The 23,230-nt window shown below is 51.4% G+C and overlaps 1 protein-coding gene and 2 long non-coding RNA genes across 6 annotated transcripts in view; 2 read left to right on the top strand and 1 right to left on the bottom strand.

Annotated features, from left to right (window-relative positions):
- GRK5 (G protein-coupled receptor kinase 5) overlaps positions 1–23,230 on the bottom strand; it is a 212,296-nt gene that overhangs the window by 123,056 nt on the left and 66,010 nt on the right. The window lies entirely within an intron of this gene.
- On the top strand, positions 578–7,249 carry LOC119866602. Its single transcript, XR_005380705.1, has 3 exons — positions 578–1,243; positions 2,366–2,476; positions 5,340–7,249. It is a non-coding gene; the product is annotated as an uncharacterized LOC119866602 (long non-coding RNA).
- Positions 16,265–21,603, top strand: LOC111092992. 2 transcript variants are annotated; one of them, XR_005380704.1, is made up of 4 exons: positions 16,265–17,077; positions 17,900–18,072; positions 19,071–20,017; positions 20,477–21,603. It is a non-coding gene; the product is annotated as an uncharacterized LOC111092992 (long non-coding RNA). The 2 variants fall into 2 exon arrangements; XR_005380703.1 differs by having other exon boundaries at positions 19,071–21,603.

The raw sequence follows: 23,230 nt of genomic DNA, 5'->3' as shown, positions 1-23,230 counted from the left end.
AGTCAGCACTGGGCTCAGGTGAATTTGCTGGCCGCTGGAGGAGGGTAAGGCATCCCTCACAAGCCCGATACATTTCTTTCTTTTGCTGGTTGGCTTCGTGTCCTTTTGCTCTGATAAAATTATAAATAAAGTGCTCTGAGTTCTGTGAGTCATTCTAGTGAATTATCATACCTGAGGGGGTGAGTGAGTCCCTGAGCTTGTAGCCAGTTTGTCAAAGATGGGTGTAGCCCGGAACACCCACATTTGCAGCCAGGGTTTGAAGGGAGGGCAGACTGTGGGACTGTGCCCCTCACCTGTGGCAGCTGTGCTAACTCCGGGATGGTGTCAGAAATGTATTCTAGCCGTCAAGGACCCTCAGCCCCAGCTCACCACCTGCCTGCTGGAACCCTGATTCTAAAGTCCCAGGGAACAAATCTGATTGGCCAACTCGTCTCTTCTCTCCAGGCCACAAGCCATAGGCAAGCCCAGCAGCCCAGACTCTACACAATCCAATCAGTTCTGGCCTTTGCAGATGGGAGGCCTGGGGTAAGGAAGCAGGCCAAGTGAGCAGGGGCCTCCCTGGGCAGTGGCAGACATCACCAGAGGCAGCAGGAGCAAGACCACAGAAACAACCACCCTTGCTTCTAGAACAGTTTGGGTGCGGCCGGCTGAAGGCATGGGATATGGGGGGAAGGGGCACAGTCTGTAAAGGTCCCAGGACTCTCACCTGGGCTTCCTCCTCCTGCTGCTTCAAGCTCCCCTCCACCACCCCACACAGAATAGCCTGTGGCTCTCCGGGGGCCTCAAGGCTCAGAAAAGTCAGCATCGTGCTAACGCACAAGGAACCAAACTTGTTAGAAATCCAAATTATGTTGTAAAGCAGGTCTTTACAGCGCTCATGGGGTGCGGGGAGCATGGAAACTGGAAGGGCCTCTCTCAACGCACTTTGATCAAGGTCTGGGAAGTTCTCGAGTATCTTGGTGACTGTACGTGGGAAGGATTTCTCTCTGTGTTCCCAGCCACAAGGGGCTGATGACTCACCCGATCTTGGCCAGTCAAGTGGAAGGTAGTGTTACAATTTTGCCTGTGACGTCTGTGGGGCTAAGGAATCTGTTCAAGTCCCTTCTACCCAGGTGAGCTTTCAGGAGTCAGTTTCCAAAGCACTGCCAGCAGGGCTGGCTTTCCAGAAAATACCACCGTGGGGAGGCTGGGGGTGTTCTCAGAGGCGACAGGCAAAGCAGAGGAGGCCAGTTTCTCTAATGAGGTAGGTGACCCCTGTGTCTGCTGCTTCCAACCCTTGCCTTCCCACCACTGATATTTCTGTCCCACCCGCCTGGGCTTTGCCACCTTTGCCACCACCAGAGGGGCATGCCCGCTGAAGCTGATGAGGTAGGTGTGCAGCATCTCACTGGTTCAAAGACTCTCTTCATCAGGCCTGAACGGCAAGATTCCAATTATAGGACCCAGTTGGGACCACAGCACTTGCATGGTCTCTGCCTCAGGGAACCCTCCTCTGTGAAGTTTCTAGATGCCTCTGAATCAAAACGACTCCTGCCCTCAGTTTCTCCATTACCACACACTGTCCCAAAGTGCTCGAGCTGGGAGGTCAGGACCTGGTGGGGCCCGGTGGACACACACTCATAACTATCCGCTGATTGAATGTTTAGGGGAAAACATAATGTGATGGGGCCACTGAAGGCATCCTGGCCCAGAACCTCCTGAGGTGGGAACTGTGCCACTCATGTGGGACCGAACAAGTCCGTGGTACCTCAGGGCAGGGAGCATCACGTAGCCTAGAGTCTTCAAGTGTGTTCAGTGCCTTCCTACCTGGCATAGGACCCCAAGGGTGGGCCAGAGAGGGAAGGGGTGGGGAGACACTGTATCTCTCCCCATCCAAGGCTGCCTGCTTTCCACAGCCTGACATAACCACCAACTTCACCACACGGTAGACACAGACCCATCTCATCACTGCAGAGACCTAAGGGACGGGACCAGAACACAGGATTAAGCCCAAGCTCTGTTCAAAACATTGCCAGGCTGGTGCAGGTGCAGCCAGGCCGTGGAGCCACCTGCCCAAAGTCAGTAAAATGAGGTGGCAGAGGAGGTGGGGAGGGCCCGAAGGCCTTTCCAGACCCTGTTAACCCTGCCTGGGAGCTGAACTCAGCTGTTTGGTTGGGGACTTCCGTTGTTCAAAGGGACCACTCCCCCCCAACAAGGCAGGCAAAAAACGTTTCAGTGCTGCTGCTGTCAGCCATGAGAACCTAAAACCTCCACTATGCTCACAAAAGGAAGTGCGGTGTTGAAGTGGTGTGAAGCATGGGGGGCGGCACTGGGCATGTGGGGCCTGTGGCCTGTGGGCAGGTCCCAGCACATGGCCCCCCTCCAGCCCCCCTCATGGCCTCACCACAGTCGGGTTTCCAGAGCAGAAGAACTTCAGCCACAACCAGAAGGATCCCGCAACCTCAAATTAGGAAAACCCAAACCAACACCAGGCCTGGTAAGTGGTCGCCATGGGGACAGGGAGACATGGCCCCTCTCCAGCACACTGAGCCCAAGAGCAGGGCAGAGAGGCTAGGGGACCGTCCCTCCTAGGAAACCTTGCTGTTGGAGGCAGTGCTAAACTGGACCACCTTGACCAAAGGCTGCTGCCCTTGAGTGACAGACAACTGGGCTGCTTACTAGGGACTCTCCCGCACACGGCCTCGAGGCCTCTTCAGTGCAGTATAAGTGGGTAACCACAGCACTGTTTCTGAGCCACACAACACACCAGCTGTGTGGTCTTGCTAAGGCACGCACTGTTTTCTCCTGCAAAGGATGCTGCTGCTACCCAATTTGTTTTGCCAGGTTCTGAATTAGAGGCAAGTGTGCAGAGTTCTTAGCAACTAAGAATTAAATGCAGCCAGCAGCAGCAGCAGCAGCAGCATCACCATCACCATCCCTACTACCGCCTCCATCACCATCACTACTGCCATCAGCGTCACCATCATCACCATCTGCACCAACTACCCTACCACCATCCTCCTAGCACCATCATCATCATCACCACCACCACCACCGTTACTATCACCATCCCCATTGCCACCATCCCAGCCACTACCATCATCACTATCAACATCACCACAATCACCATCACCACCACCACCTTCCTCACTACCATGATCACCACTAACAATACCGTCACCACTACCACCACCACCGCTGCCGCCACCACCACCACCACCATCACTCTCTACCACCAGTACCGCCACACGACTCTTATAGATGAGAGAACTGAGGCACAGAGCTGGCAAGGAACAGACAGGAGGTCTTAAGCCCAGATCTTCTGAATCCAAGTCCAGCCATCTCTCTATCTCTATCTCACCACTACTCCCCTCAACATGCACATATGCACGCTCACAGACCACTTCCCCATCAGCATGATGTCAGCCTCTGTCTGATGTTTGTCAGAGGGTGCCACAGGGAAGTCACGCAAGGGGCTACATGACTTGAACCCGTTACCTATCTAACCTCACTTGCCTTTACTCCCTTGCTTGCTCCCTCACTCCCACCACATTTGCCTCAAAGTCCTCAAACACCTGGGGCACCATCCCCCCTGACCTCTGCTCTAGCTCAGGAGTCTCCATGCATTTTCTAGAAGGGCCAGAGTCTTTCTACAAGAGACCCAGAGTCTTTGGGTCATAGACAATATGTAAACAAATGGGCAACAGTCCAATAAAACTTTATTACAAAAGCAGGCAGCAGGCTGGATTTGCCCCCACTGGTCTCAGTTTGCCTGAGTGTATCTGCCTGGAACCTGCTTCCCTCTCCTGAGGAGAAAATGTCCTCAGGGTTAACCCCTTTGCCTCCTTCAGGTTTTTGCACAGATCTCACTTTCTCCATGAGGTTGACCCTGACTGCCCCCTTTTTTTCTAATAAATAATTTGAAGTGAAATAAATGCAATAAGAAATTAACCAGTGTTAGGTGAACAATTAAGTGGAATTTAGAACAGTCACAATATTATGCTACCACCACCTCTATCTCATTCCAAAACATTTTTTCCCTCCAAAGTAACACCTACTGATCATCCTTTTTAATGCTACAGGCTGTGCCCACCTCTTCTGAAACCTTGTGCCTTTTTTTTACTTTTACTTTTTCGTTATACAGACTAACTTGTAACATTCTGTGTGGCTTATTTATTCTGCTCATCGCTTATTCCCTATCTCTGCTCTTCCCTCCATGAGAATGTAGGCTTCATGAGGGCAGGGATCTTGTTTTATTCCAAGCACCCAGAATGGTGCCCGGCACACAGTAAATGCTCAATACATCTTTGGTGAATAACGGATAAACAGATGGAGAGGAAGGCCCAGAAGAGAAGAGATGGTTTCCAAATGGACTTTAACACACACACACACACACACACACACACACACACACACACACAAGCACATCACACATCGTCTTTTCTGAGCCAAAATGGGAACACAACTGCCTTCTGTGGGAGAGGCAGGGTGCAGACAGCCTCCCCCGCCCTTGCCCTGGTCCTATCTCCTCCCATCCCTGTGTCAGCTATCCTAACCCTGATCCTAGAGCCCCTTCTTTCTGGGCAGCATGGAAAGAGAGGGTGGGGTGGGTCTCTCATAAAACAGGCGGGGTTGAACTTCTAACTCTTCTGTCCATAAGCTGAGTGACGACAGGCCACCTCACCAACCTCTCTGAGCCAGTTACCTGACTGGTGTCAATAATACCCAGATGCCCTCTGTAAGGGCAGACAGAGAATGTGGTTAAAGCCCTGGTGCTGTACCAGGCACTAACATGATTCAAACCCTGCTGTTCCCCAGCCTGGCTCCCCAAGGCACCCTTCCAGGGGCTTCCCATTGTTTTCTCTACTCTTCTGTGTCTCTTCAGTTTAGAGAAATCTCCTTCTGGGGAAAGCAGACATCTCATCCTCTTGCAAACACTGATGACCTTCTTTAAAATGTCCTTTCCAAGGAAAACCATATTTCCAATGTATTTTGGGGCTTACTACACTTTGTCCACACCGGTTTTCACAGTTGAGAAAGTTTGGCCACAAAAACTAACTTTTCACTGCAAAAGTAATCCTCTTCTCTCAGCAGAGCCCAAATTTGGTCACTTTTGTCTTCACTATGTTTTCTCTTGGTTAAAGAAGAGAAAGGCTGGGTGCAGGGAGGGGGGTGTGAACTGACCCCTGAGAAAAGCCACTGGTAGCTGTAAGCTGGCCCCTGTCGCCCAGCTGTGGCTATTTTGTTGGAGAAATAAACAGGACTATTTGCTCATGAAAAAAATGCCCCAATTTTTCATAGGATATTCGTAAAAATATTTGCATTTCCCTGTGAGTAATAATTACTTCTGCTGCCCCCAGAATTTTTGCATCACCTACCCAAAAGAAGCTGAACAGACTCTTTAGAAATCCTTCCCAATCAAAATCCACCCAGTGACCTGGAGTTATGATGAAGATATGACTGCCCATGGAAGGACTGGGTGCTCTGAGATACAAAGAGGAAATGGAGACCCAGGCCCTGGCCTGAGTGCTTCAGCTCCATCTTCTCTGACCTTCAGGATACCACAGCAAAGTAGAGTCACTGTGCACATGAGGAAACAAGACCAGAGAGGCCAAGCATCTGGCCCAGGATCACACAGCCACTAAATGGCTAAGCTAGGATTTGAACCTAAGAATCCTTGGTTCATAACTCCCAGTCCACGAGGCTGACACATTATTAGTTCAAGGGACATGTGAGAACTTGGGCCCTCAGAAAGTTTCCCCAAAGCCTGAGACCACAAAGCCCAAAACCAGTGCAGCACAGAGGCAGCTACAGACAGAAGAGTTTCCAGCACAGAGGTGAAGTCTCCCAAACTAGGGTCCAGAAGAGAGTTCTTGATTCCCCTCTACCTACACCCAAACCATGTTTCTCCACCGGTCTCCCTTTCTCAGTAAATGCTACCATCATTCAGCCATCCAGCCACTTAGGCCAGAAACCTAGGTGTCATCCCTGATTCCATCCTCCTCCTGGCCTCTGTGGTAAGCAGCCTCCCAGAAGGCCCCGGGATTTTTGCCTTCTGGTCTTCATAGCCTCCATGGTCCCCTCCCACATTGAACCCATGTGACCAACAGGATGTGATAGAAGAAATGGAGTATGACTCTGAGGCTAGGTCACGAAAGTTGTTGTGCCTTCTGCCCTGCTTTCGCTTGGAGCATTCGCTTGAAGGGCACTCATGCAGATCTGTGAAGAGGCTCAGGTAGGAAGGAGCTGAGACCTCCTGCAAACCACCGGCATTAACTTACCAACCATGTGAACGAGCCCCCTTGGAAGTGGAGCCTCCAGCCCCCAGTCAAGCCTTTGGATGATGGCAGCCTCAGCCAACCTCTTGACTGCAATCTCATGAAAGACCCTGAGTCAGAACCACCCAGCTAAGTTGCTCCTGAATTCCTGACCCATAAAAACCAGGAGACACCAGACATCTGCTGTCATTCTAAGCTGCTAAGTGTGGGGTAATTTGTTACACAGCAACAGCTAACGAACATGGCCTCCCACCTGCAACCATCTGTCAAGTCCTATGGATTCTACTCCTAAATGACATATTGACTCGGCCATCTCCCTTCTCTTTCATGGCCACTGCGCTGGGCCAAGCCACCATCACATCACATCTCACAGGATGATGGCAGCAGCCTCCTGACTGGCCTCCTTGCCTCCATCTGCTTCCTGCCAAAGCCCAACCCACTGTCCATTACAGCCCGTGGCATTCTACAAGTGCAAACTATTGCCAGTCCCTCCAATGGCTCCCCATGGCCTATGGGATGAAATCTGAACTCTTTGCCATGAGCGACAAGGCCCTACAGGCTGATGCCCACATGCCTCCCTCCCTGGCCTCATCTCCGGGTTCACTCTGCTCCAGCTGCACTGGGCTGCCTTTTGTTCCCCATATACACCAGCTCTTCCTACTCTGAGTCTATGTCTTGGCTGTTTCTTCTGCCTGAAACACTCTTCCCATGACTCTATCTTTGGTTTCCAGCTGAGAAGTCACCTCCTCAGAGAGGCCTTCACTGATCACTCTGTCTACTGGGTACCCTCATGATTCTCCATTGTCACAGCTCATAGATTCCTTTTATAAACTATAATGACCTGAAATTGTTTTATTCATTTATCTATTAATTCTGCTTCTTACCATCCACTCCTTTCTAACCTTTAGGTTACCTTTAGGTTATTTTTTGGAAGTTGGCACCATGACTGTACCCAGTGGTGGGCACCAAGCAAGTATGCAATAAAATGTTGTTAAACGAAGGAGTAAGTGAATTTCCTGTCTTAATGCGAGCCCAGAAAAATCCCCTATCATTTCTGACCTTGGAATTCCCATCAAGGAATCTTGGCCATATAAGCCTAGGTGGGCCTTCCCCTTTCTGAGCCTCAGTTTCTCCAGACAAGGAGCTAGGTGAAGGAGTTCTCAGGCTGTAGGGGTCCTTGTGATGGATCTGCAAGCAGTTTAGCCACATTCCAGGGAAGGTAAAGGAACCCCTTGCTGCGTGCTCCTGAAAGCAACTAGAGAGCCTCACCTTGGGTTCCAGAGTGCTGGCACTGTCCTTTAAGACCAGTTCAAGGCAGTATCTCTGCAGAAAGAACTGCTTCCTTTAAAGGTCCTGACCTAGTAAAGATCACAGGCTACTTCTACCATGAGCACACTGGTACCTGAGAATGAGCCATGGCACATGTGCTCCCTGCAGGGACCTGGGGAACAGCCCACCACCTGCTGCCTCAGACTCTGGCCCCAGCTACGCTTGCTTGGCCCACAAAGACACGCTGGGCACATAGTACGGACCGCACTGTGGGTGACCACTCAAAGACTAAAGACAATGTCTGGAGAAGTGGAGTGTCCAGCTGGGGACTTACAGAGGTGTGGTGTATACTGGGGTCCCAGTCCTCCCATGGCCATTTTCTCTCTGTACCTTCTCCTAATTCCATTATAGCAGAGTAGACGGGACGAGGCAGTTGGCCTCACAAAGTCTTCCTCTGAAATGCTTCCTTAATTGTCAAATGGCCAAGGAGAGCTCTATTTAGCAGATTAGATTTCCACCCTTAGGAATTCAGAATCAAATATGAATACAAAAAGCCAAGATCGCCACAAGGAGACAGTGAGTAGAACGTGGTTGTTTGAGCTTCCAATCAATGCTGTAACAAATTACCACAAACTTAGTAGCTTCGAATATCATGAATTCATGATACTAAAGTTCTGAAAGGGGGCACCTGGGTGGCTCAGTGGTCGAGCGTCTGCCTTTGCCTCAGAGCATGATCCTGGGGTCCTGGGATCAAGGTCTGCCTCGGGCTCCTCACAGGGAGCCTGCTTCTCCCTCTGCCTGTGTCTCTGCCTCTCTCTCTCTCTCTCTCTCTCATGAATAAATAAATAAAATCTTAAAAACAAAAATAAAGTTCTGGAAGTCAGAAGTCTGGGCTAAATTCACAGCATGTGGTGCAGGACCAGTTCCTTCTAGAAACTCTGCAGGAGACTCTGTCCCCTCAACCTTGTTCCGCTTCTAGAAGCTGCCCTCCATTCCTTGGTTCATGGTCCGTTCCTTGGTCTGCAAAGCCAACAGCCTCATCACTCTGTCCCCTTGCTTTGTAGTCAAATCTCCCTTGGCCTCCCTATTGTAAGGACCCTGTGATTACATTGGGCCCACCTGGAGAACCCAGCATAACCTCCCCCTCTCAAGGTCCCTGACTTCATCACCTCTGCAAAGTCCCTTTCACTATGTACATAACATACTCACAGATTCCGTGTGGATGTCACCATCCTTGAAGAACTCTTATTCAGCCTAGCACAGCAGTGATTAAAATCATATGTTCCAGGGGCACCTGGGGGGGCTCAGTCAGTTAAGTGTACAATTCTTGATTTCGGTTCTGGTCATGATCTCAGGGTCATGAGATCGAGCCTCTCATCAGGCTCCACGCCCAGCACAGACTCTGCTTGTCCCTTTCTCTCTGCCCCTCTCCCTGCTCGCATGCTCTCTCTCTCTTTCTCAAATAAATTAATTTAAAAATAAAAAAGACCATATGATTTCAGAGCCAGACTGCCTAGAATCAAATACCAGCCGTGTCCTTTCCTAGCTGTGCCACTCTGGACATATTACTCAACCTCTCTTTGCTTCAATTGTCTCCTCTATGCCTTACAGACAGAAGTCCTGAGATGATGCGTGTAAGGCATTTGGCACAGTGAAGACAGCTCTGTGAAAGAGGGCTGTAATTATCCCCTCTTCTCCACCAGACTCAGAACTAATGGATGTCAGAGCTGGGAGGGGCCTTGATGATCACCCAGCCCTGCCCCTCACTGAACAGCTAGGGACAAAGAGGCCCAGAGGGGAGGAGTGAGTCACACAGGTCATACAGCGTTTTCTCAGCTCCCCATTACCCTCTAGCCTCCACCTGGCACACATGAGCCTGAGGAGGGATTGGCAGGGTGGAGGTCATAGCCCCCAGCACCCTGTCCTGCTCCCAGTACATGCTGGAGGACACGGCAGCCAGAGTCACACAGAGGAGGACGGAAGTGCTCCCTAGCAGAACATCTGCAGGAAGCACCTGCAGGTGGTGGCCCCAGCCAGAACCTCACATGCCCAGTTCCCACCCCACCCACCAGGCTCAGGGGCCAGAGTCAGACACAACGCATCTTTCCCCAGAAGAGGTCAGCAGGACTCATCTTGGCCAGGGACACAGAGACTCACGATGAGGGTCAAGACAAAGCACTCTGGGGCGGCAGATGTGAGCCAGGTCCCTAGTTTCTCTACGTGACCTCAGATCAGATGCCTTCGGACCTCTATTTCCACCTCAGAAAAGGAAGGTGCTGGACAGATCTGTGGTTCTCTATCTGTAATCCAGGTTTCCAGAGTCCAGGAGCCCCTGCCCAACTTCAGTAAGTTCTAGAAGAGCCATACATACGTAGACACAAAGCTGAAGCACCTGCCAGCTTGCCCATTTAGGCTTCAAAGTTCACCAGTGTGTGCAGCTGAGGCTGAACAGACCTGCTCAGAGGTGTCTGTGATTAACAAAGAGGGAGAAACAGTGACTCACTTCACTCAGATGGCCTGTTTAGCAGGCAAATTCCTCCACAGGAGAGAGGAGTCACCATGGGTCCTTGGCAGAAGCTCAGTTAGGCTCTGTTTCTTCCAACCAGAGGGCTGACTCACCCCAAAGGCTTTCCCCTCCCATAAATCTGGCCGAGGCAGGCACTGCCCCAATGGTTCAATTTCTCCCACCATCACACTGTCCTGAACTGACAACAAGGACTCCTAGAAAGGCCTTCCTGAGGCTCTATACGGGCCTCTCCTGGGCTCAGGAGCAGCTGAGAGCAAACTTTTGAACAGAAAGACACCCAAAGTGGAGTGGCCTCCAGACCCAAAACCAGGCCTTCACTTATTTACTCACTGAGAATGTTATTTCTTCCTGCCTCAGGGCCTTTGCAGATGCCATCCCTCTGCCAGCTATATACCCATTATCACTATTTTTAATGACATATTTCAAGCTCAAAGAGAATAACATTTTTTAATATGTATTCTCACAGGTTTTGTCAAAATAATTCACTCATTCTGCATTGAGAAACACATAGGTTATCATTTCCAAATTTCTACCATCACAAATAAGGCTGCTCTGAGCACTATGACACACATCACCCCCACTTCACTGGCCAAGTATTCACATCTCACCAAGTGTTGCATCATTACTGAACTCCCTTCCCATCAATCCAAGAGTTACATCTCCACTTTTCTCTCCCACTGCTCCCCAACCTTTCCTTCAAAACATTTCATAATTTGTGTCTTCATTAGGTTGCCACTCAAGAGGACAGGGACCACATCCCTTTTGTTCACCATTGACTAGTGCCTAGGACATTGACTGGCACCCAGCAGACTCCAGTAAATGTCTATAGTAAGTTAAGTGTTTGCATGAATGAGTGAGCAGAGGCATCACCCCAGAAAAAGGCTGTGCTGTGTTCCTATCCACTCAGGACTCAGAGGTGAACCTGGCATATCTTCCATCTGCCCCCAACTCTGCTCTCGGGCTCCTGCTGCTTCTGAGAGCCCTGGGCCCTGAAGTAGGGAGCCCTGGGAGGCGGAAGGTCGGAGAGCTCTGGGCCAGGCCTTCAGTGTATTCTCACTCCTAAGATGAAGCTGAGAACCTCACCTGGCCCTTCCCACAGCTCCCCACAGCCAGGTACCAGGTGATGATCCACCACGGTAGGTTTGGAGAACACGCTTCCCATGGCCATGCCTGGCTGTGAGAAGCAGACGCTCAGGGAACTCAGAGCTGGGCCAGAGCCTGCACCTCATCTCTCGCATGCCTGCATGACTGGAGTAGACCAGCCCCCACCTGCTGGCCACACCTGACCTTAGGGTCAGGCCAAGGAGCAGGTCTGGGCAACGCACCTTCACTCGTTCCCAATCACTTAAAGTCTCTGTTTCCAAAGCTTCAGGAGACAGTGCTAGATACAGAAAACTGGGGGATGGCCAAGAAAACAATACTAACAACAGCCATAAGCTGCTGTTCCTGAGCGACACTCTTTATAGGCAGACCTATCTCATCCCACAGCTCGATGAAGCAGGTCCAGCTCTGACAGAGGAGAGGCCTGAGGAATCGGAGCAGTGATTGTATCTTCCTTTTTATTTCACTCCCCTCCAGCTCATCATTGCAGACTGTAACGTAAGTCCCAGGAGCAGGGGTTCAGTCACTGCCTGGCCGAAACTCCCAGAAATCAGAGCCCGCCTCCTGAAGAAACATCTTGGGCCTACACTTCCTGTCTCCTTCCTTTAATTCCAACACCGGCTTGTGAGGCTTGACTGCCCAGCCCCATTTCAGAGGTGAAGTGGGGTCCTGTCTTTGGTGACAGTCAGGAACGGTACAGTCAGGATTCCAACCCAAATCTTTAAAAAAAAACAAACCCTTCGGCCGAAGCCCTGAAGCAGGCAGCCCTGAGAGCTGGAAGGTCAGAGGCTCCAAAGAAACACAAGGCAGGTCACGGGGACAATTTTAAACTGGCTGGCAGCCACAGTAGAAGGGAAAGTGAAACAAGTAAAATTAATTTTAATAACGTACTTTGTTTAACTCAATAAATCCAAAATATTACCGCTGCAACACATAATCCACATTAAAAAAAACTGTTAATGAGATACTTTACTTTTTCTCATAATAAGTCTTTGAGATCCAGTGTATATTATACACTTAGAGCACATCCTGGTTCAAACTGGCCACATTTCAAGGGCTCCTCAGCCACACGTAGCTGCTGGTTTGGAGAGGGCCTGTCTAGAGCAAAAAGAAGCACGGAGGACCAGGGACGAGTCATTCGCTCCCTCGCCCCACCAACGCATACTTGTTGCGTGCCTGCAACGGGCCAGGCGGCAGAAGCAAGCCCCACGTCCATGGGTTTACACGGGGAGGGGGGCAGACACGGAAAGTCCAGCAATGAGGGGCACCACAGCCCCCTGGCTCAGTCCCAGGGTTTCACATCCTGCCCCTGTGAGGACACAGGTGGTCACCTTTCAGGCCAGAGCCCCCGAGCTAAGATTTGGGAAATGGAGGCATGTCACGCCCTCTTCTCCTGGATATCAGAATCGTGACCACTTCCCCAACTTGCTAAAAAAAAAACTTAGCATAACAACCTCCTGGTCTTGTGTTCATCCTCAGACCCTAAGGGAAGCCTCAGCTCCACTCCTCACCCACTGGCAGGCAGAGACAGGTGGTAGATGTAGTAGAAATGGCTCAGGTGTGTCCCTGCAGGTGGCAGCCTGAGGCAGCTGTGTTGGCCCAGCAGCCCTAAAAGGCGAGGCCCACAGAGCTCCTTCCCTGGGCCCAAAGGTCTCCTCTCCCTGTAACTGTCACCAGGCCTGAGCCTGGCAGCAAGTCTTCCTGGAAAGGAAGGGAGGGAAGAGAAGGGGAAGAGAGCTGCCCAAATGCCTCTCATTACAACAACTGCTCCGTCTGCAAATTCCCTGCAGTCTCATCCGCTCACACGGAGTAAGCATCTCAGTGGGGATGTGGGTTGTCAGGGCCCCAGGCCTCGACAGGGATGGAGCACGGAGCAGGCCCTCGGCAGGCAGCTGGCGACAAGACAGCAGGGATGCTGAGGACAGTGTCCAGTGCTGGTTAAAGACCCGATATCTGGTTATGTCAGGGGCAGATCACTGAGCTCGGCCACTTGCTAGCTCAGTGACCTTGAGCCAAGCCCTCTCCGAGCTCTGGGTGCTGCATCTATGGAGAGAATAAGGAGGAACAACCGAGAAAATACACCTCTAGCTCAGGGCACTGTGAGTGCTCGGTCCATAGCAGCTCTTGCTGTTGTCCCCGCCTTTTCACCAAGAACCAACCACTCAGCCTTATACCTTTCCTCTCCACATTCACCCCTCTACTGGCCTCATCTCACTCCCCAGGCAGGGCTGCCCAAGCCTGCCTCTCAAGCCATTCCCAGGCACTAAACACAGATCAATCCCCAAACTCCAGGTAATATCACACAGCCCAGCCCTTGGGATCCAGAAAGACAGTTGGAGTCAATCCCTCCAGGCGTGATCATGGACACTTGCAGGAGGCAGGCATCACACTAGCACTTCAGGGTAAGCCAGGAGCCTGGGTCTGCCGGGGGAAGGGGACGGCGTGCAACCCTAGGTGGTAAGAGGATGAAAGAAGCCCTGTCCAGCTTCAAACCCTGGAGACACCTCGGAACCTCATTCTCCCTCCCTGCCTTACTTTCCACACCGAGTCCATCCCTAAGTGTGTGGGGTTACCTCCCAATACATGCCTGTTCCTTCCATCCGTCTCCACTGCTACCACCTGGACCAGGTCAGCATCATCTCTTGCCACTCAACTGGACCAGCCTCCTTCCTGCTCCCATCCCTCTGTTCTCACCTCCTTCAAACCATCTCCATCCAGCTGCCAGAGTCGCCCAAAGCCAAATCAAATCATAGAATTCTCCCACTTAAAGTCCTCTGATGACCTCCAACATCCAACAGTCTTGCACGAGCTGCACCCACCTGCCTCTCTGCTTGGCCCCTGCCACGCTCCAGACCTGCACCACACTGGACAGCCCGACCTCCTCCCATTCCCAGCTCCAGCTGTGCCTCTGGCCACATCATCCCATGATGGCTCCTTTCTGACACCTGCTCATGCCCCCCATGGAAGCTCCCTGGGCCTGCTCTACGGTAACACCTCCCCTTGTACACACTGTCCCCCAGGCCTCATTGAATCCTGCTTTATCTCATCAACCCTACAGTATTCATCACTATCAGGAATTATTCCTGTTTCTGTATTTATAAATTGTTTCTTTCCACATGACACCATCTTGTTTGCTTCCTGGTTCGCTGCCAGTCTCCCATCTCCACCCAAGGGCAAGGATGGCATCTACCCTGTTTACTGCTGATCCTCAATCCAGACAAGGTGAAAAGCTGGCCCTCCATGCATGCATGTGACTGTCCTCCTCCTCCTTGCTGATCCATCTTGAGATGATCACATCAGAGCCCCTTTGAACCTTCAGTTCCTCCTTGTGAAATGCCACCTCCTGTCACTGACTCGGAGGGTGGGTGGAGAGGGGGAGGGGGCATCAGGAAAGGAGGAAGGGAGCTGATACTGCCACCACCACAACCTTTGCCCCAGTGACAGCATCCACAAGCAGCAGCAGGGCAGGTGGGGCGTTGGTCACCCCGGCGACTGTCAGCTCCTCCAGAGGCCCCTGAGGCCCCAGGGAACCCCAGATCCCTGTGTACAAGGAGCCTGACCGGCCTCATCCACTTCTTAAGTTCCTGAGCTCTGGTGCCTCTGTTCAAACACCTGGAAAGACCTGCTTTCTGGCCCCAAGAAATATTTACATTTTGATTAAGTCTGGTTTTAAACCACCAGGTAGGCTGGCTGGAGGCCGATGCACCCCAGCCAGTCCAGCTGTAATAACATAGTCCACAGGGGTTCAGTTGGGGCGGGGGGCAGATAACAAAGGCGGGACCAGGGGAGGAACTGCCAGGGTTCCAAGTGGCCCCCAACCCCACCCTCAGCCTAAGCTGCTTGCTATAGAAAAAGGACAACCAGCTCTTGTGAACAGAGGTGAGAAAAACTCCGGGGAGCCCTGAAGTTCTGCCTTGGAAATAAACACGCGGGGCAAGGAGCACAGGGCACCCAGACCAATCCCGGCCTCCTGATCGCTGCCCCTGCCCCCAGTAAGAGCCTCCCTTCCAGCAGGTGGTGTCTCAGAAACAGGAAGTGGGTCTATAAGCCAAACTGGGGACTCTGGTACCAGGTCACATTATCATCCTGTTGGATGCATTCTGAGGACTCTACTAACCATCTATGGTTATGAGAACCCAGGAGGCTGGGACTGAGCCCAGATATTGACATTACTATCTTCCCATCTCCCTGAAAGTATGATTTTGGAGGCAGTAAGTGACATCCCAAAGGAATGTATACTGCTGAATTCAAAATGCCCACTAGCCAAGGCCTGCCTGATCACCCACTCCCTGCCACCCCACCCCTGGAAAGGGAAAATGTCCAGGCAACTAACAAATGCTTCAAAAAGGTATCTCTCAGTCGTCTCTGGGCCCTTTCATGGGAATCAAGTTTTCTTGGTGGAAAGCAAGATTTCTGTGTGTACCACTTGGAGCTACAAAGGCAAAAAGATTTTGTTAAGTCTGGGAGCTCCAAACAGATAGCAGAGGCTGCCTGGAGTGCCAGGACTTAAGACGGGGTTCAGGCTCAGTGGACAGGAGTGCCATAATTGATTAGCAATGTCTGCCACTGGCACAGGCGAGGAAATAGTGCTAAGCGTGCTCTGTGTTTGCTTTTCAGGCTTAGCTAAGAAGCAAAATCAGAATGGGAATTCAGAAAAGCCAGGATTCACCTGGCAAGGAAACATGGTCAAAGTAACTCAAAAGGAGAGCCTAGGGCTTTTGGAAGACCAAAGAGCCACTGTCAATTTCTAGGGCAAAGGGACAAATCACTCCCAGAAAGTTCAAGTCACTTCCTCCTGTCAGAAAGTTCAAGTCACTTCCAGCTGTCATATGGGACATGTCTCAGGGCCACTCCCATCTAGGCTATCACTCAACCTACAATCCACTCTCAGTTCTTCGGAGGGACACCATTTCAGAGTTCTCCAGGAGATGAGAGGGTGTTTGGCCTTTAGGATCCAGACACAAATATCCAGAGTTATGAACACTGTTTGCTGCTCAACAGGGAGGCAGTGGTAGGGTGGGTCTCCCTGACAACAGACATCCCATTGAAAGACAAGTAACAAAGAGTAGCTGGGCACAGAATGTTCCACGAGCAGGCTTCCAGTAGTCAGGGCTGTGCAGGAGTGGGGTTTACAGCAGGAGAAGATGACAAGTCCTCCTGGCAGAGCACCATCCGTGTTTTTCTTAGGACAAAGAAGGCACTTCTGCCTCCGTTTCCAGCTCAACACAAGGCCCCAGGAAAAGGCTCCCAACACAATACCTTCCCAGGAAAGCCAACCCCCCAGAGGTTTTCAGCTGGATTCACAGTTTGAGAATCATAACTAACTAAGGAACGGCTTGGAGGTGAGCAACACGGATAATTACAGGGTTGGAAGGAGGGTGAGTGCAAGGAGGCCGGCATCCCTCAGTCAGCCATCCAAGGGACTTCCAGGGAATGTGAGTTATTTCCCAGAGAAGCAAAGGACACTATCTCCATTTCTACAGAACAAAAGACTATGTAGAAATTAACTCCTATTGCAGCACAGAGGATTTACGTGAAGCTGGAGGAGAAAGTTCCAGAACATATTACATGAGATTGGAGGAGGCTCTTAACTGCACTGTCACAGGGTCTGGGGTATGGAGATCTATCGAGAGGAGCCCCAGCTCACCTCCAATGAACTACATGACCTCCCCAGGCCACTTCCCCTCCCCAGCTGTGGGCTTCCTTCTCTATAAGACAGGAAGAACATTCCCCACCCCGTGTCACTCGCAGGGTTGCCAAGAACTTCAGACGTGTATGGAAGACAGTGGGATGTTATACAGAAGAACAAACCAACTGCAGCTACATGTCACCACGTAGCTAAATCTGAAACACAGGTGTGAGTAAAAGAAGCCAGATGTGAAAGACCAAACATGATAGGATTCCACTCCTCCAGCATTCAAAGGTGGGCAAAATTGACCCGTGGCATCACTTTGGGGTGGATGGTGACCAGAGAAGGCTCCAGAGGGATCTGTTTCCAGGATGTGTGTGTCTTGTGAAAACCCATCCAGCAGTCCATTATGGCTTCTGTGCTTTTCTATATGGACAGTACATCTCAATGAAAAGCTTTCCCGGAAAAGTCATCTAGAAATCTTTTGTAAATCTCTAGGTCAATATAGTAATATAAGGGAGAATGCTCTAGAACACAGCTATGGGTCTCCTCAAGGCAGAAGGTAGGTGACACAGTCTCCTGATGTCCTATTTCGTTCTGCGATTGGAGGAAACTGAAGGAAACTTGTCCCCTTTCTGGGACTATGAGTTTCCTTTTTTTTTTTTTTTTAAGATTTTATTTATTTATTCATGAGAGACACAGAGAGAGAGAGAGGCAGAGACACAGGCAGAGGGAGAAGCAGGTTCCATGCAGGGAGCCCGACATGGGACTCGATCCTGGGACTCCAGGATGACGCCCTGGGCAGAAGGCGGTGCTAAACCGCTGAGCCACCCAGGCTGCCCCGGGATGAGTTTCTAAACTGAGCCATTATGTAGGTGGCAGCAGGGGCAACCAGACCAGGCTGCCCCTTCCTCTCCCCATCCCTAACAATACACATGTTGCTTGCTCTTCTTGGGCACAGGCTCCTGCCTCTTGTTGGAGCAATTGCTGGTGGTGCTAACCTCAGGTCGGGGGTCAAACTGTGTGGCTAGTTCTCTAGAAGGTAACACACTAGCCTCAATTAAATGTCAGTGGTGCATCCTACAAGAAAGAATATTTGTTTTCTCTCCCTCCTAGGCCCACTTCCTGCGCACCTCTCAATTTTAAAAACATAGCTGCCAGCTCACAGGCACTTGTGACGTGCTGGTGCCCAGGCTCAGAGGGAATGCAGATTTTTCCACTCCTTGGCAGCATTTTTCTTTAGGGAGAATGACACTTGAACTTGGAAGAAAAATCCAAAGTCCTGATGAGTGAGTATTTGCAACAGGCTTCTCAATGTCCCCAGAACTGAGTGCCCAGTGACGAGAAGGGGTTGCTTTAATGGGGGACACGGTAGCATGCTGGGAAGCACTCTGTCAATCTGAGATTGGAGGCACCTTCCCTCCTCCAACCTCACTGATAAATTAAGAGGTTGGCTGGACCATGGTTTTCAAATTGTTTCACGAGGGCCCCACAGGGTGTCCCTGGCATTTCTTAGGAACCATTCAAGTGGGCAATTTTGCCCAAACAGGTTTCTGAGATTTTTTTTTTAAGATTTTATTTGTTTTTTCATGAGAGACAGAGAGAGAGGCAGAGACACAGGCAGAGGGAGAGGCAGGCTCCCTGCAGGGACCCCGATCTCAATCCCAGGACCCTGGGATCACGACCTGAACCAAAGGGAGACGTTCAACCACTGAGCAACCCAGGTGCCCCTTTCTGTGATATTTAAAAACAAGTTTGGAAACTATTGAATTGGATGAACCTAAAACCAGGACACTGTCTAAGGTGGCCTGAGAGATAATCCCCAGGATAGGCACCTCCACCTGTCAGAGTCACTCAGATCACCAGGGCAGTGGCCTGGGTAAGAAGTGGCAGCTCTCTGCTCCTTCTGCTGCCTCTCAATGACCCACTGGAATGTAAATTCCTGGGGGAAGAGTCTGTCTGCCTTACTCAGCACCTGAAGTCATGCCTGGGACACAGGAGGAACTCGATAGATGAACGGGTGAGTGACCAATAAGCAGAGCACTGTCCTAGGGGGCTGCATCATGAGGAGCAAACAAGATATCATGTGTACACAGTAGGTGCTCAACAAACGTCAGCTGAGATGCAAACTTGGGGCTGTGCGATGCTCTCTCACCACCATTAAGCCAATACAACTGGAGAGTCCCACCCTATCCTGGCAAACAGCATCCTTAAGTTTGTGCACGACTTCAAAAGTACTTAATCCCCGAGGGTAAGAACTAATTTTGGGGCTTATTTATTTTTTTAGAACTCTCGGAAAGACCCCCAGAATAGCGATCGGCCCAAGGCACAACCCAAAAACAATGAGCGGATAAGAGCTGAGCGAAGACACCAGGCAACTGTGAAAGCCAAGGAAGAGGTCCTCTAAGACTGTTCCTTCCTGGCTCCAGGAAGCAGCTCTGCACCCACCAGTGCCCCACGGTAGCTGTAGTCACACCCTCGGCGGCCGAGGCATTCAGGTCACACCCACTTACCCAGCCATGACCTGAATGGCTGATCCCAAAGGAGCCCACATCCAGACACCTGTCTTTCCGAGGATGCCAGGGATGTAGCTAAAAGGGTGGCACAGGCTTCACTGAGTTTCCTGCTGAATTTGGGGACACCTGTTAAGTCCAAAGGATCCCTCTTTTGCCTCTGATGCCAGCTCACAGAAGTGGAAGAAATGGATCCAAGGAAATGTAAAGATGATGGAGAAAAACTCTCCATCATATCTCCCACCGCCAAGTGTTGCTCACTACTGCAGCAGGGCCTCCTGGCCTCCACCTGCCCACAGCTGTTTCCAGCAGCCTCCATCATGTTGTTCCCACCACCTGAGACCCTGCACCCCAAATCCACCCACCACTCGAATGTCTACTCATGCCTCAAGGCCAAATCAAGTCTCACTTCCAACAAAGCTTCTCCCTCTTCCCGAGCCAGGGATCACCTTTCCTGTCCCTCTTGCTTTGCTACAACCCTCCCCATCTATCCCAGGTGCACTTGCTAAATAACACACTCCCGTCTTAGACTTGAACAGCATCGGGCTTGCTACCAGGAAGGGGGATGATAGCCCCCTCCCTCCTTACAGGAGCCCAATCTAGAAAACAGGACTGACACCAGAGCACAGTCTTATGCCCAAGAAGGACATCTAAGGGACATATGTGAACAGAAGGCTACAGAAGCACAGAAGGGAACAAGAGGACCCAGAAGGACAAGCAGGTGTCCTGGAGCAGAGGGTGGGACAGCACTGCAAGCAGAGAGGGATCCTTGGGAATGGCTGGATCACAGGGTGCCTGGGACAGGAAAGGAGTCTAGGAAGAAGCTGAAGCCAGTCTATAGAAGGGAGGCAGGTCAGATGCAGATTTTAGAGCCATCACCACCTTGGCAAGATTAGGAGGCATTTCGGAGTTATTACTAAGGTCCAGGAGAGAGAAGGAATGAGACTGAACCAGCAGAGTGGCAGCAGAGGTGACAGGAAGGGATGGAGGCATGGAAGGGGCAGGAGACATTCTTCCAGAAGCTGTTCAGCACCTGGGTTGGGAGGGGGAGGGCTCTCATAATTCAAACTCCTCTGCCAAGCAGTTGTGCTCCCTGTGAGCAGAGACTAGCTTTTCTATTTTACTTGAACACAGAGTAGCCTCTCAGTAATTAATTATTGAAATAAGTTTTCAATTCTAGAAACCTCTCTAAAAGATGTCCATGACCTCTCTGACCCTGATGGTGGCTCAACAAAGAACACAGCTGTACAAACTGAAAACAAGAGAAGCACACCTAGGCTATCCCAGTCAGACCAGAGCTCATCCTGTGCTTCAAGCAAAATGCCTCCAGGAAGTCAATCAACAAACCACTGCTGGGCCACAGGGAGGATTGGGAATGGGAGGCATGTGGCACAAGGACCAAGGAAGCAGGGAAGCCACTCTAGTTCGGAGCTCCACTCATCACTGTCCGAGTGGCTGTGCGACCACGGCCAAGTCACCAACCCTCTCTGGAGAAAAGAATTCAGGGACTGCAGACATGCCCACGCGCTGCAGCCACCCTTGATGCCTGCAGTGGGAGCAGAGCCACAAGCCCCCACCCAGCCCAGAACACCAGCTCTCAAAGGCAAAGACACTGGGGCGCCTGGGTGGCTCCGTTGGTTAAGCATGTGCCTTCAACTCAGGTCATGACCCTGGAGTCCCAGAATTGAGCCCCACGTCCAGCTCCTCACTCAGCAGGGAGACTGCTTCTCCATCTCCCTCCACGACTCTCCCCATCTCGTGCTCATGTGCTCTCTCTCTCTCTCTCTCTCTCAAATAAATTAAAAAAAAAAAATCTTCAAAAAACAAATGCAAAGACATGAAGCACTTCCGGCCACAGGAGGGAAATGCTTGTTTACAGCTCTCAGCTGGTCCAGCCCCAGGCCCTCAGGAGAGGAAAGGTGCCCAGAAATCCTTGATCACAACAATGACAAAAACAGCTGCGGGTTCAACTTGCGGAGCTCAGAAGAGTCCTGAGCAGGGGCCTGGAGCAGGGGCCCCCTACGCCGAGCTCTGGCACAAAACAGCTGCAGGCACTCCCACACTGCCACCACCACCACCACCACCACAACCACCAAAACCCCACCTTACTCTCTCCACCCCCCAGAGCCTATTTTTTTTAACGAAAAAAAAAAAAACACCAAACTTTCAAAATGACAGTTTTTGAAAAGAAAATATGCTCCCTTACCATATTTTCTCATGGAGTTAAAAATACAAGTAAGTGTTGGAGGAAAAAAGTTTTGTTTAAGGTCAAAGGGAAAAAAAAAAAGAAGTCATGTTTTTTGAAATCTCGGAAAATAAACAGACTCAGCCCTGATGTGCAGGCTCTCTGGGAATGTGACCTGTGGTGCCGCTGGGGGTCGGAACACCATTTAAAGGAAAGCTCAAGGGTTTCGCCCGAGGCTGGGGATTAGTGGCTCGGACACTGTGTCCCCCTCTCCAGAGGACCTGGCCGCCGGCTGCTCGGGACAGGGGTGTCCAGGAGACCAGGAGACGAGAAGCCGAGGCGGGTGTGCAGAGAAGACAGCCCGGCCACCCTGGGAAGCAACACAGGGACCGGCACGGGCTCCAGGCCCCGGCCCGCAGGCCGCTTCGCCGGGCCAGCCAGGTTACGGGGACACGCTCCAGGCAGGCGGGAGCTGTGACCCCAGGGAGGGGCGGTAGAGCTGCTGTCCACTCGGGGGACGGGTCGGCCCGGCCCACCCGCCTCCCAGCAGTAGCCGGAGAACCCACGACAGAGCCAGCCCCCGAGGAAGCCAGGAAGCAGGGCTCGGTGCTCACTCACACGTTCGGTACCTACTTATTAATCCTACTTTGTGCTGGATCCTGCAGCAGGCACTGCAACTCTCACTCGACAGCTCAGCTAGACAAGGCCCCTTGTCTGCACAGAGCTGACATCTGGGCTCGGAGCCCTTCCACTCTTTCCTCCCCCCACCCAAACCCCGGAGGACCTGCCAGTCCCCCCGGGGTACTGATACGTGCTGAGCCCTCTTACACATGCTGAGCCCTCTTACACACCGGCTGGAGTAAGCCATGCCCCTCCCCCACAGGGCTCATAAACTCCTGGAGGATTCTGCAGGCAGTCGGGGTGTGGACGAGAGAGGCCCCACAAAGCGTCCATAGCATGGAGTGCTATTGGCTATCTGTCGTAGAGATGCACCCCCATTCGATTACTACACACCTCCCACGTCCCTAGCTCTGAGCCAACCCTGAGAGCCAGGGACACAGGCATGGGCTACATTCCTGCCCAGGAGAAGCACAAAGCCCAGAGAGGGAGAACCAAAAGCAAAGGACTAGGACGTACCCAGGAACCACAGGGAGGTAGGGCTCTGAGCAGGGCTCTGGAATTGGACAAGGCTCAGTTCGGATCTAAACCCCACCATTTACTGGCCGTGTCTACCTAGGAGAGTCATGTCACCTCTGAATCTCAGGGGCCCCTACGGCAATGTGGAAATGACAGTGCCAACCTTGTAGGCACACATCCGACGACCAGCTTGCCGCTGGCATTTACCAAAGCAGAACAATGACCCGTCCTCCTACCTGGGCCTCCCAGAAGCGTGAACCACGGTGTGGGAACCCAGGGGAGGGGGTTGTGGATTTTGCCAGAGAAAATCCAAAACATTATAATTAAAAGATGAAACATCACTGGAGAAAAATCTGGGATGAGAACATAATTTCTAGAAAAAGATAAAGTAGAGAAGGCATTCCAAGCCCACAAGAATCAGGCATTTTTTTCCTCGGGAACCTTTTAATGACATTTCCTTGTCCTGAAATGAAAGATTTATGATGAACAGAGAGATGAATGCAATTTCCTCCTTCCCTCTCTTTCTTTCTCCCTCCCTCTTTCCCTCCCTCCCTCCTATTCTTCAACATCAATGTATTGAACACTTAATATGTGCCAGATGTCGTTCTAGGC

The sequence above is a fragment of the Canis lupus genome, chromosome 28 (genome assembly GCF_011100685.1).
Source record: "Canis lupus familiaris isolate Mischka breed German Shepherd chromosome 28, alternate assembly UU_Cfam_GSD_1.0, whole genome shotgun sequence".
Classification (NCBI taxonomy): Eukaryota; Metazoa; Chordata; class Mammalia; order Carnivora; family Canidae; genus Canis; species Canis lupus.
The sequence above is the reverse complement of the archived record's forward strand: the minus strand, read 5'-3'. Positions and strand labels throughout refer to the sequence as shown.